At 40.6% G+C, this 12,239-nt stretch overlaps 1 non-coding gene across 1 annotated transcript; it reads left to right on the top strand.

Annotated features, from left to right (window-relative positions):
* The first annotated feature begins 1,595 nt into the window (after nt 1–1,595).
* Nucleotides 1,596–1,701, top strand: Rnu6-985 (RNA, U6 small nuclear 985). Its single transcript, XR_005501582.1, has one exon. It is a non-coding gene; the product is annotated as a U6 spliceosomal RNA (small nuclear RNA).
* The last annotated feature ends 10,538 nt before the right edge of the window (nt 1,702–12,239 follow it).

A 12,239-nucleotide genomic window follows, 5' to 3' on the forward strand; every position in this document is an offset into this window, starting at 1 on the left:
CATCAAGCTAAATGGAGAGAAACTCCTTAAAGCAATTTTACTAAAATCAGGAACAAAACAATGCTACCTACTCTCTCTCTCTCTCTCTCTCTCTCTCTCTCTCTCTCTCTGTATATATATATATATATATGTATATATATATATATCTGTGTGTATATATCTGTATATATATCTGTGTATATAGCTGTATCTATATCTATATCTATATCTATATCTATATCTATATCTATATCTATATCTATATCTATATCTATATCTATATCTATATCTATATATATATATTACTTGAAGTTGTAACCAGCAAAATAAGGCAACTAAAAAAATCAACTGGATACAGATCAGAAAAAAAGAAGTCAAAGTATCATTGTTTGTGAATGATATGATAGTATACATAAGCCACCCAAAAGTTTTTTCAGAGAACTCCTACGACTGCTAAACACCTTCAACGAAGTGGCTGGATACAAAATTAACTCATAGAAATCAGTAGATCTCCTTTATACAAATGATAACCTAGCAGAGAAAGAAATTAGAGAAAAACACCCTTTATAACAGCCGTGATAATATAAAATATTGTGGTATAGATCTAACCAAACAAGTGAAAGATCTATATGACAAGAACTTCAAGACCCCAAAAGAAGCAGTTGAAGAAGATATTAGAAGATGGAAAGATCTCCCATGCTCATGGATAGGCAGGAGGATTAGCATACTGAAAATAATCATCTTACTAAAAGTAATCTACGGATTCAATGCCATCCACATTCAACATAATTCTCAACTTCATAAGGAAAAATAAAAAACCCAGATAACCAAAACAATCCTGACCAATAAAAGAACTTCAGGAAGAATCACCATCCCTGGCCTCAAGCTGGACTATAGAGCAATAGTGATAAAAACTGCAAAAAAAGATATGTTGATCAATGAAATTGAATCAAAGACCCAGAAATAAACCCACATACCTATGGACACTTGCTCTTTGATAAAGAAGCCAAAACCATACAATGGATAAAAGAAAGCATCTTCAACAAGTGGTGCTGGTCTAACTGGATGTCTACATGTACTATGCAAATAGATACATACATATCACTCTGTACACAACTCAAGTCCAAGTGGGTCCAGGACCTCAAAATAAAACCAAATACACTAAATCTCATAGAAAAGAGAATGGGAAATAGTCTTGAATGCATTGGTCCAGGAGACAAGTTCCTGAACAGAACACCAATGGCCCAGGCTCTAAGAATAATTGACAATTGGGACCTCATGAAACTGCAAAGCTTCTGTAAGACAAAGGCCATTGTCCATATGCCAAAATGGTAGCCTACAGACTGGGAAAGGATCTTCAACAACCCTATGTCTGACAGAGGGCTAATATCCAAACTTTATACAGAACTCAAGAAGTTAGACACCAACAGCCCATGTATCCCAACTTAAACATGGGACACAGAGATAAACAGATAATTCTCAGCAGAGGAATCTAGAATGGCCAAGAAACACTTAATTTTCAGAGTCCTTAGTCTTCAGAGAAATGGAAAAAGGAAAGCAACTATGAGAACCCATCTTACACCTTTCATACTGGCTATGATCAAAACCTCAAGTCAGTGCTCAATTTGGCGCACATATATTCAAATTGGAATGGGACAAAGAAGAATAGTATGGCCCCTGTGCAAGAATGACATGCGAACTCACGAAGCATTAAAAAAATAAACTCAAATGACAGCACATGGTGGTGAGGATGGGTAGCAGAAGGAACACTCCTCCATTGATGGTGGGAGTGTAAACTTGTGCAACCACTTTGGAAACCAGTTTGGTGGTTTCTCAGACAACTTGGAGTAGTTGGAGTTTGGAGTAGTTCTACCTCAAGACCCAGTTCTACCATTCCTGGGCATATACCCAAAAGATGTTCTACCATTCTTCAAAGACACTTGCTCTTATGTTCATTGCAGCTTTTTTTTTTGTTAAAAACCAGAAATTGGAAACAACCTAGATGTCCCTCAACTGAAGAATTGATACAGAAAAGGAGATAATCTACTCAATGGAATTCTATTCATTACTATTCATACTATTAAAAACAAAGCCATCATGAATTTTGCAGGCAAAGGGATAGAACTTGAGAATAGCATCCAAAAGGGAATAGCATCCATGACCCAAAAGGACATGCATGGTATGTTCTCATAAGTGGATATTAGCTATAAAATACAGGATACTCATGCTATGCTCCATAGATCCAAAGAAGCTAAACAAGATAGAAATCACAAGTGAGGATGCTTGAATCTCAGTTAGAAGGGGAATGGAATAGCCATAAGAGGCAGATGGAAGAAGGGAACTGGGGTTATCTCCAGGAATACACAGAGACCTGGTGTAATGGCTTGTATATTCTTGGCCTAGGAAGTGGCACTGTTAGGAGGTGTGGCCTTGTTGGAGTAGGTGTGGCTTTGTTGGAAGAATTGCATCATTGTGGGTATGGGCTTTCAGACCCTCACTCTAGCTGTCTGGAAGTTAGTCTTCTAGCTGCCTTTGGAACAAGAGTGGGACTCTCAGCTCCTCCAGCCCCATGTCTGCCTAGATGCTGCCATGCTCCCACCTTGGTGATAATGGTGTGTTCTGAACTTGTAAGCCAGTCCCAGTTAAATGTTGTCCTTATAAGAATTGCCTTGCTCATGGTGTCTGTTTACAGCAATAAAACCCTAACTAAGACACCTGCGATAAGTGGGGAGCATCCAAGAGTCAACAGGCGTATCCTTAGCTGTGACTCAGCACTAGTGATATAGAACCTGAAGGGGCTGTCTCCTGCAGCCAGACAGGAACCCCAATGGTGTGATAAGGGCACCAACTCACCCACAAAACTCTCATCCCCAAATTTAGCCTGTCTATAAGAAATGCAGGAATAAGGAATAGCACAGAGACTGAGGGAAAGGTCAGTCAATAACCAGCCCATCTTGAGACCCATCTTATGGGCAAATATCAATCCCTGACACTACTAATGATACTGTGTTATTCTTGCAGGCAGGAGTCTAGTATGGCTGTCCTCAGAGAGGCTCCACCCAGCAGCTGATTCTGGCAGATGCAGATTCCCACAGTCAAACAGTGGATGGAACTCGGGGACTTTTGTGGAAGAACGGGAGGAAGGATTGCAGCCTCTAAGGGGATAGGAGCTCCACAAGAAGACCAACAGAGTCAACTAACCTGAACCCTAGAGGCTCTCAGAGACTGAACCACTAACCAAAGAACAAACGCATACTGGACCTAGGCCTCTCCACACATATGTAACAGACGTGTAGCTCTATCCTCAAGTGGCTTCACAACAACTGGAGAGGTCACTATCTTAAAAGCTGTTGCCTGTATGTGGGCTGTGCTCTGGTTGGGCTGTATGTGGGCTGTGTTCTGGTTGGGCTGTATGTGGGCTGTGCTCTGGTTGGGCTGTATGTGGGCTGTGCTCTGGTTGGGCTGTATGTGGGCTGTGTTCTGGTTGGGCTGTATGTGGGCTGTGCTCTGGTTGGGCTGTATGTGGGCTGTGCTCTGGTTGGGCTGTATGTGGGCTGTGCTCTGGTTGGGCTGTATGTGGGCTGTGCTCTGGTTGGGCTGCATCGTCTGGCCTCAGTGGGAGAGGATGCACAGTAGCCCTGCAGAGACTTCAAGTGCCAGGCTTGGGGGGTATTCAGAGGGGCCCCCACCTCCTCAGAGGAGATGGGAAAGGGGGAGGGGGAAGGAGGAAAGGACTGTGGCAAGATGTTACCAGGAGGGGGCCAGTGAGCTGGATGTAAAGTGAATACATTAAAACAAAAACAAAAGCAAAAGTGAAAAGTCCACCACCAGCACCAGCACCACCAGCACCACCAGCACCACCACCACCACCACCACCACCATCACCACCACTAGCACCATCATCACCACCACCACCATCACCCACCACCACCCACCACCATGACCACCATGACCACCACCACCACCACCACCACCAGCACCACCACCACCACCACCACCACCATCACCACCACTAGCACCATCATCACCACCACCACCATCACCCACCACCACCCACCACCATGACCACCATGACCACCACCACCAGCACCACCACCACCACCACCACCACCATCACCACCACTAGCACCATCATCACCACCACCACCATCACCCACCACCACCCACCACCATGACCACCATGACCACCACCACCACCACCACCACCACCACCACCACCACCACCAAACAACCAAACAAACAAAGCACCAGACTAAACAGAAAAACAATCGGGGATGAGAGCAAGTAAGGAAGACACTGGATGTTGGTATTCAGTCTATATCTACTATACTGTGTAACACAGGCTCGTGTGTAACACACACACACACACACACACACACACACACACACACACACACACACCTACCTACCCTATCACACACTCCACAGTAAAGCAGTGGTCCTACCTACCTACCTTATCACATATCCACAGTAAAGCAGGGGTCCACAGAGGAGCACAGCCGTGGTCATTTGAGAATGACTACTTACTCAGTTATGTGACAATTTGCAGTGTTGTAGCTCTTTCCTCTTACCTCATCATGGACTTTTAAGTGACTTTTGTCTTTTACCACTCTGCGAAGATTTAAGATTATTTCCAAATTAAAGAGCAATTATGGAACTTCATAAGGCCTCACAGGAAAAAAAAAACTGTACTATTACTGCATGATATTTCATAATTAACAGAATTTATTCTATCAAATTTTGTTTTTATTTCCCAAGTTCCTCATTAGAAATAAAGATTTCTGTTTTTTTTTTTATATATAGCCTTAAGACACCAAGTGACACATAAACAATCAATGGAATTGTGGGTAGAACTTGGCTTTAGAGATTTTATGTTTTGTTTTTCAGTCTGTGAACCCACAAGGTGGGAACATTTTTAAGAGAATTTCTTGTACAGAATGTGTATTCCGTGGAGCTGGTTTTTTAATTCTCTATTTGGGGTAAATACACATAAAATATTTAAATAAATCGCTAGGACGCATCTGTTTCCTGCTCATTGTGTACAACCCCCTGGAAGCTTTTGGAATGAAAAGTGGCATTTGGAAACCTCAAGGAATGACAATAGCAGTTGTGGCAATGTTTTGTGTCGCTCAGGGCTGATGCAGGAACAGATGATCTCAAAAGCCCTTAGGAAATGGAGCCAGCTTCAGGGTATCTTTTTAGAAAGTAAACTTTGAAACCACCAACCTTCTAATAGTACTGAGTCGGAACTTCAGGAAGGAACGCTGTTGGTTTCCCTGTTTTCACTTATAACTCAGTCATGGAAATACATATTACTCTTCCTTTTGGGGAGCACAGTTGAAGCACTGGACACAACTCTAAGCAGGTGAACACGTTTTTAAATTGTAGCATGTTATAGGCAGGCCGCTAAACTTTTTATCTGGAATCAAATCTGTCTTTTGATATAAAGTTGTCAAAATAAGAGTTTCCCCTTCTTCTTGTATTTTCATTTGCTTGTTTTCTTTTCGGGGCAGGAGTCATTTTATGTATCTCTGGCTGAGCCTGCTCTAAGTTAGAATCCTAAATTTTTCTATATTATTTATTTACTTATTCATTCATTCATTCATTCATTCATTCAATGCACATGATTGTTTTGTCTGCATGAATGTATGTGTACCACGTATGTGTGTCTGGTACCCACAGAAGTCAGAAGATGGCTCCAGATCACCTGGAATTGCAGTTACAGACAGATGTGAGACGCTGTAGACAGTGGGGAGTTGGCATATTCTTCAATATAGATGTTTATTCAATACAGAGGTAGGTGGGAGCGGAGAGCAATTGGATAGGAATGTTGGGCCAAGAACTGTTCCCCTTCCTAAGCCTCAGGAACTCTGATACACAGTCCATTTGTAGGCTCTTAGTTTCATTTATAAAATAATTTTTTTTCCAAAAAAAATGGGTTCAGAAGGAACCTCAAAGACCAAACACAACAGGATAGCTGGATAGCTGCTGGGAAGAGATAAAGGAAGAAAAAGGAGCGACCGTTATCCTTTCTGAGTTTGAGGTTGAAAGGGGGACAGGCTTAGCAATGGAAGTTTGGAAGCAACTGCATGGGGTGGGATGGAGAGAGAGAGAGAGAGAGAGAGAGAGAGAGAGAGAGAGAGAGAGAGAGAGAACATCCAAGTGGGGTCAGGGCAAGTAGGCGTAAGTTTTTGTTCTGTGTCTGGAAAAGGCAGATGGAAAAATAGGAACAGCAGATGCTACAGTGAGGGCCTGTAAGTAACTGCTTTGAGGAATACTTATTTCCTTCATCTTATTACTTCTTCAGGGGCATCAGGCTTCTTTTCCTCCTTTGCCTTCAAACTTTCCTGTTGAGCTTGTAAAACAAGGCATTATCACAGGAGGTTCTATTCTTGTCTAGGCAAAAGAAGCTACTCTTCTCTATATCAAAAGTTATTAACAACTACTGAGTAAACCATTAGTCAGGCTTGTCGTGGTACTCAAATGTCTCACACATGGGTGGCATCTGTCTGCATCAGAAAGGGCTAGAGATGAATCATGCTATTCTTACTAGAGGAAGCAGACATAATAGTGAGAATCATGTCTCAAATGGTGCTTGGGAAGAAGGCAGCTTCGAAAAGTCCTTTCCTTCCCACCAGCACCCCATAGATGTAGGTCTTTCTTATCATACAGGGGAGGATGAGTAACAATTCATTCTGTAGCTACTTGTTGCCTATCAGTGGCATCAGTCTTGCCTGTGGACGCATGAGATCCATCATTCCTTGTTCTCTGAGGAGAATGGACACTGAAGCAGGGTAGTAAGGAGCCATCAGTAATAGATCCAGATGGCTTGACATCTGCTGTGCTGGTGGGAGACACTGGAAACCCTGGTGTGTAATCCTGTGAGAGTAGATTGCTTGGATTCTGAGACTTGGCATTTAGGGCCAACGCTAAAGAGAACTACCAAGCCCTCAGCTGCTTCGAAAGGGAACCTCTTACACTTTCCTTCTGTGTTATGGAAAACAAGGCCTTGGCTTGGACAGGTTAAGCCAGGTAGTGAATTCCTAGAATTTGACAACCAGGGAAGAAAATAGCCAGACTCAGTGAAGTTCCCTTTAAATATATATGAGGAAGCTAGTAGAATGGGGACTATAGAATTCTTGTGGCTGTTGGTTAAGCCTGTTAGTGTGCACTACTTTTTATTTTTAACGTTCAACCTACTGGTGTCAATTTAAGTACATTGTGCAACAGCTAGCATGACATTCCTGTCACGATCTCTCCTAGCTCTTTGTTGTTGTTGTTTTGTTTTGTTTTGTTTTGTGTTATTGTCAGTCACTTAACCGTTTTCATATATTTTCCTGCCGAGTACTTATGGCCACATAGATGGCTCCTTTCCTTTTTAAATGTTTAGGTCAGTGAGACTCCTTGTGACTTATTTTTGGAGACTTCTTCCTAAGGAGTCTCTACACTCCTTCAGATTTTTCTCTTACTAGTGTCATCTACTAGGATGAGTCAGAGTCTCTTTGATCATGTGGCTTCCCTTGGAATGTCCAAGGACATTTTCCTCTATAATGAGATCTTCTTTGGGATCTCACAGCATCTCCCTTTGGCCCCTTTCATCCCTTGTTATCTCTTCTGAAAGAATTCAGCTGAGACACAGTTTAGTATAGAAAACAGGAAGAACTTACTACAGAATAAAGCAAGACACCCCAAAATGGTGAGAGAGACAAGCATGACACCCTAAAATGGTGAGAGAGACAAGGATCAGGCCAGTTCACATTTCAGACAGGCCTTTACTAACTCCCCTAGAACAGATAGTGTTCCTAAGGAGAATTTGCCTGTCTAGGTGAGTTGCAGAATCATTTGAAATGGCTGTTAAGAAGGGGCCACTGGTTTGTAAAGATAGATAGGTATAATAAGGTTAAGGGTGGCTATAACCAGGTTTAGATAAGTATCAATTAATGAGCTTCTGAGAAGTTCAGGATGTCGTGTTTCTTATTGGGACCAGAGAGGACTCATTTCCTATTCCTGTAACCAATAACTAGCATTTTATAGTTTAATCATTGGTTTTATAATCTACATGGGAGAGGTTCAGCCCTAACATCCTTTGGGTCTGCTAGTGCCTAATTCATTTTTACCTAGTAAGAGCAGTGAGAGTTGAAGCTTTGGATGAGCAATTCTGTTCAGCTGACCCTGTCTTTATGGTCCCAGGCAGCCTCTGATGTTAGACTGGGATAAAGGTTCACAAAACGAGACTCACTCAGCAAGGGCAGAAGAAAATCTGTCTCCTTTCCTTTCTAGTCTCCAATATTCTACCAGTGGTTCTTATTGTCTTAACATTAGAGGCCAAAGGAGCATTGATGATACCATTCATAGGACTCAGTTTCCCCTATAGCACACAATAGGGGAGAGGATTGATAGACAGGACAGGACAGCATATGGAGGATAAGCAGCCCCTCTCATGGGGGTTAATTTTTCTGTGGTGGTTTTGATAATTGTTTACATATGTAAGGATTTCTTCCTATAAGGCTGGGACAACTGCCCATGGGTCATAAGACTGAATTGGCCAAGGCTGTCTATTGGCAATATTTTTTGTCTACTATACGTCCAAGTATTGGCAATTGTGCCTGTAATAGTTCCCTCTAAACTTCAGATCTTGATAACCCAGAGTTCATTGAGGGGGATAAGTCAAATTTAGGACAGAAGTCATGTTAGAGGAAAGATTTCCTGAAGGTGCCTATATGGAACAGCAATGAATTCAAATCTCCAAAACCACGTGGTCCCCCAACACAACCCATCAACTCTGATGAGCCAGAGTCTTCTCAGTGAATTTCAGTGAGGTCAAGATTTGGTTGCCATGTTGGCCCACATCCTGAGATAGATAGCTGCAGAGGTTTGGCTGCAAGTCTCATTGACCAGCTAGACAAGAATTGATTTGAGTGGAAGTTCACTTGTCCAGAACTCTTGACAGTGCTTCAATAAAAATGATCTATAAAGTGAACATGTTTTGAAATCAAATTCAGTTTCCAGTCTTGATGAATACTTGATGAATTCACCCCATTCTCCCCAAGATGCCCTTAAAATAAGCTTTTCTAAGTTACATTTGTGGGAAGCTCTTGTTCTCATATTAAGAAAGAAACCATCTTGTCCAAAGGAACTGACACTGTCCTCAAAAACACATTTTATTTTGGCAGCATATGAACGTTGGATGGCATGAAAATAGTTTACTATTTCTAAGCCCCTGTGAATCTGATTTTCCTCTATTTTAAAGTTGCATAAAAATTCACCTTTCTTGAAGTTCAAGGGACACATCGTACCCCACGTAGGGAAGTAGCTACCATATTCCACCCAGTGACACTGTTGATTGAATGTTACTTCACTGAACAGTTTTCAGAATGCTTTTAGAAAATGGGGAACCAGTGAACAATTATTATTTCTATGCTATGTCCCTCTGTAGTTAACTTTTATTTCCTTTGTTGAAATATCAATAAAGTTGAAGAAAAAGAGAAAAATCACAAAATGATGCTTTAAAAAATTTGAAACTTAGGGACAGGAAACAGAGGCACGAGAGCATCCTGCTATAGAAAGGGCAGTCGATGGCTGAGGTTCTGCTGCCTCGTGGCACAGTCACCCTATTTCTCAAGAACTATATAGGATCACAAGTTCTCAACTAGAATACCCTTGACTTAGGGATTCTCCTGGTTCTTTAATTAGCACATACTTCAAAGCCTCCTTTCAATTGCTGGGACAGGCGTAGAGAGTTGCACAAAGACCAAGAGTATGCTAGCATGTGAACAGAGACAAAGCGCTGATGTTTTTGTGAGACAAGTCATTGAGGCAGATACGGATTTGCCTCACTTAGAAGGATCGTATTCTGCTAAGACAATGCAAGGAAAAGAGTGTTTGGGAGTTTTCAGTGTAACTGAACCAGAAGGGAGCTGAAATGTTCATACACCATAGTAGGATCTGAAACTCTTGGTTTTTGTTTCAGTTTTCTGAAGCATCTTGGGTCAAGGAGAATATAAATCAGTACTTTCATTTCTTTTGGGTGAGCTGATAAAAGGACTACAAGGACAGGGACAAGTGACAGCAGGGCAGAGGGCCAGGGACACAGGCCTTGTCATGATAGAGAGAGGATGTAAGGGAAAGAATGTCCTTGTCTTACTATTGTTTCTGACTTAGAACTACCAAACATGTGATCTGTTGATATTAATATTCAACAAACCCCTTATATCTGTTTATCATTAAGATCTGCCTCTTCTGCTATTTAGGGACATCAAAACTCTTCAGAAAAGAGATAGAAAAACAACCCTTGTGTGTCAATGTCCTCTTCCACTGGAATAATGCATACTGAATTATATATATATGTATGTATGTATATATAATTTTATAATGATAATATTTATGGAGTAGTGACTATATGCAGTTTTACTACATATAGATGTTATAAATATTATTCAATATATCTTCTTTTATTTAATATTCTTTTGTGTTGGTGTGACTACCCGCTACTTGATTACATACTTTTAAAAGGAAAGAAACTTTAATGTGCTCTATGAAGATAACATTCCTAGAAAAAAAAAGCCATGACCTGCTCAAAAATTTTTGGATGGTCACACTGTAACACAAAAACTCAGCCTTACAAACAAGAGTTTCCGGAAGTTCGATATACAAGGTCCTCCACCCATTTTCCTGTCACACAGGATGTATTGGCTTTTGTTGAAATACAACGTGACAGAGACTAAATAGCTGGCGACCACTGAATGTGTTGCTTATTATTGGGATCACTCCTAGAGCTGCATTTACAGGAAATCAAATGACCTTTCAGATAAAATTTCTGATGCCAAATAAAAAGGACAGTTTAAGACTTTGTTATGATATTTTTCAGGCATAGAGCTCAAGTTTTATATATGCCCAGAAAAGCTTTGCTCTTAAATATTCATACTCACAGTTTATTTGGGCACATTTTTAGTAAGATTTATGAACTTTCTTCATTTACTTTTTGCCTTCTAACATAATATTTGCTAGATTTAAACCTTAAAGGAGCAATGTAACATTTTAGCAATGTTGCTAACTTCATGGGCATGAAATTAAACACTTAAGCTCAGTAATTTATGAAGTTATATTGTCTTTTTCAGAATATTTGTTTAAGATGAGTTTTTAGCATCCTGTTCATGAGTTCACCTACTTATACATAGTGTAATGGAGTTACGGATTTTGTACTGTTGGTTAATAAAACCAATCCATCATGTCTAATTTCCTGTTGACATCTACTATGTCCCTATGTCCACAATGGTGGTTCTCCACTTGTGGGTTGAAACCCCACTGGGAGATGCATATTACTTATTTACATTATGGTTCATAACAGTAGCTAAAATAAAGTTATGAGGTAGCAATGAAATAATTTTATGATTGTAGGTTATCATAGCATGAAGAACTGTTTTAAATGGGTACAACAGGAGGAAGGTTGAGAACCAGTGGTCTAGAAAGAAATAGCAGGGTTGGGTAGAAAGAAAGACCATTAACATTGATTCTTGAAGTCTATCCAGATAGTCTAGTGACTGTTGCTTTCAGATAGGAGATTTGGCACACATATTTATTCTTCAGCATTTGCAGTGTAGCCCAAATAATTTCCAGCAATGTAAATGAACTAAAGAAGTTCCTGTTCTCGTGAAACCAATTTGTTTTCCTTTTGGTGAATGAAGTTGGGGGAAGATAAGTGAATTAAAAAAAAAACATGTCCCACATGAATACATGTAACATACATTATTAAAATGGAGTGCCAGTGGCCACCATTCAGATACTGAAAGAAGAGCCTCCTTGACAAATGACACTGAATGTGCTGTTTGAATGACAAGCTCTGTGACCATCATAAGGGTCAGTCACGTGTATATGAAAAGTACAAAGGAAAGTAGGTGACAATCTCCTTGGTTCACATATTTCCCATCATTCATCCAGGGAGACTCTGTACAACTTGCTTAGGAAGTCTGGTAGACATACATAGATAAGAAATGAAAGGGTCATGAGAAAAGATTACTAATTGAGATTGGAGAGATAACTGTTCTTAGAAAGGATCCAGGTTCAATTCCCAGCATCTATGTGGAGCAGCTCAAAACCACCTATAACTTTATCTCAAGGGGAATCTGAAACTTCCCCCCCCCTGGCCTTTGCAGCTATCTACATACATGTGGCACACACAGACATACATATATAAAACTTAAAAAAAAACTTAAAAAAGAAATAAATCACGCATTGAAGGGCAGCTATTTGTAGAGGCAAAT

The sequence above is a fragment of the Rattus norvegicus genome, chromosome 2 (assembly GCF_036323735.1).
Source record: "Rattus norvegicus strain BN/NHsdMcwi chromosome 2, GRCr8, whole genome shotgun sequence".
Lineage (NCBI taxonomy): Eukaryota > Metazoa > Chordata > Mammalia > Rodentia > Muridae > Rattus > Rattus norvegicus.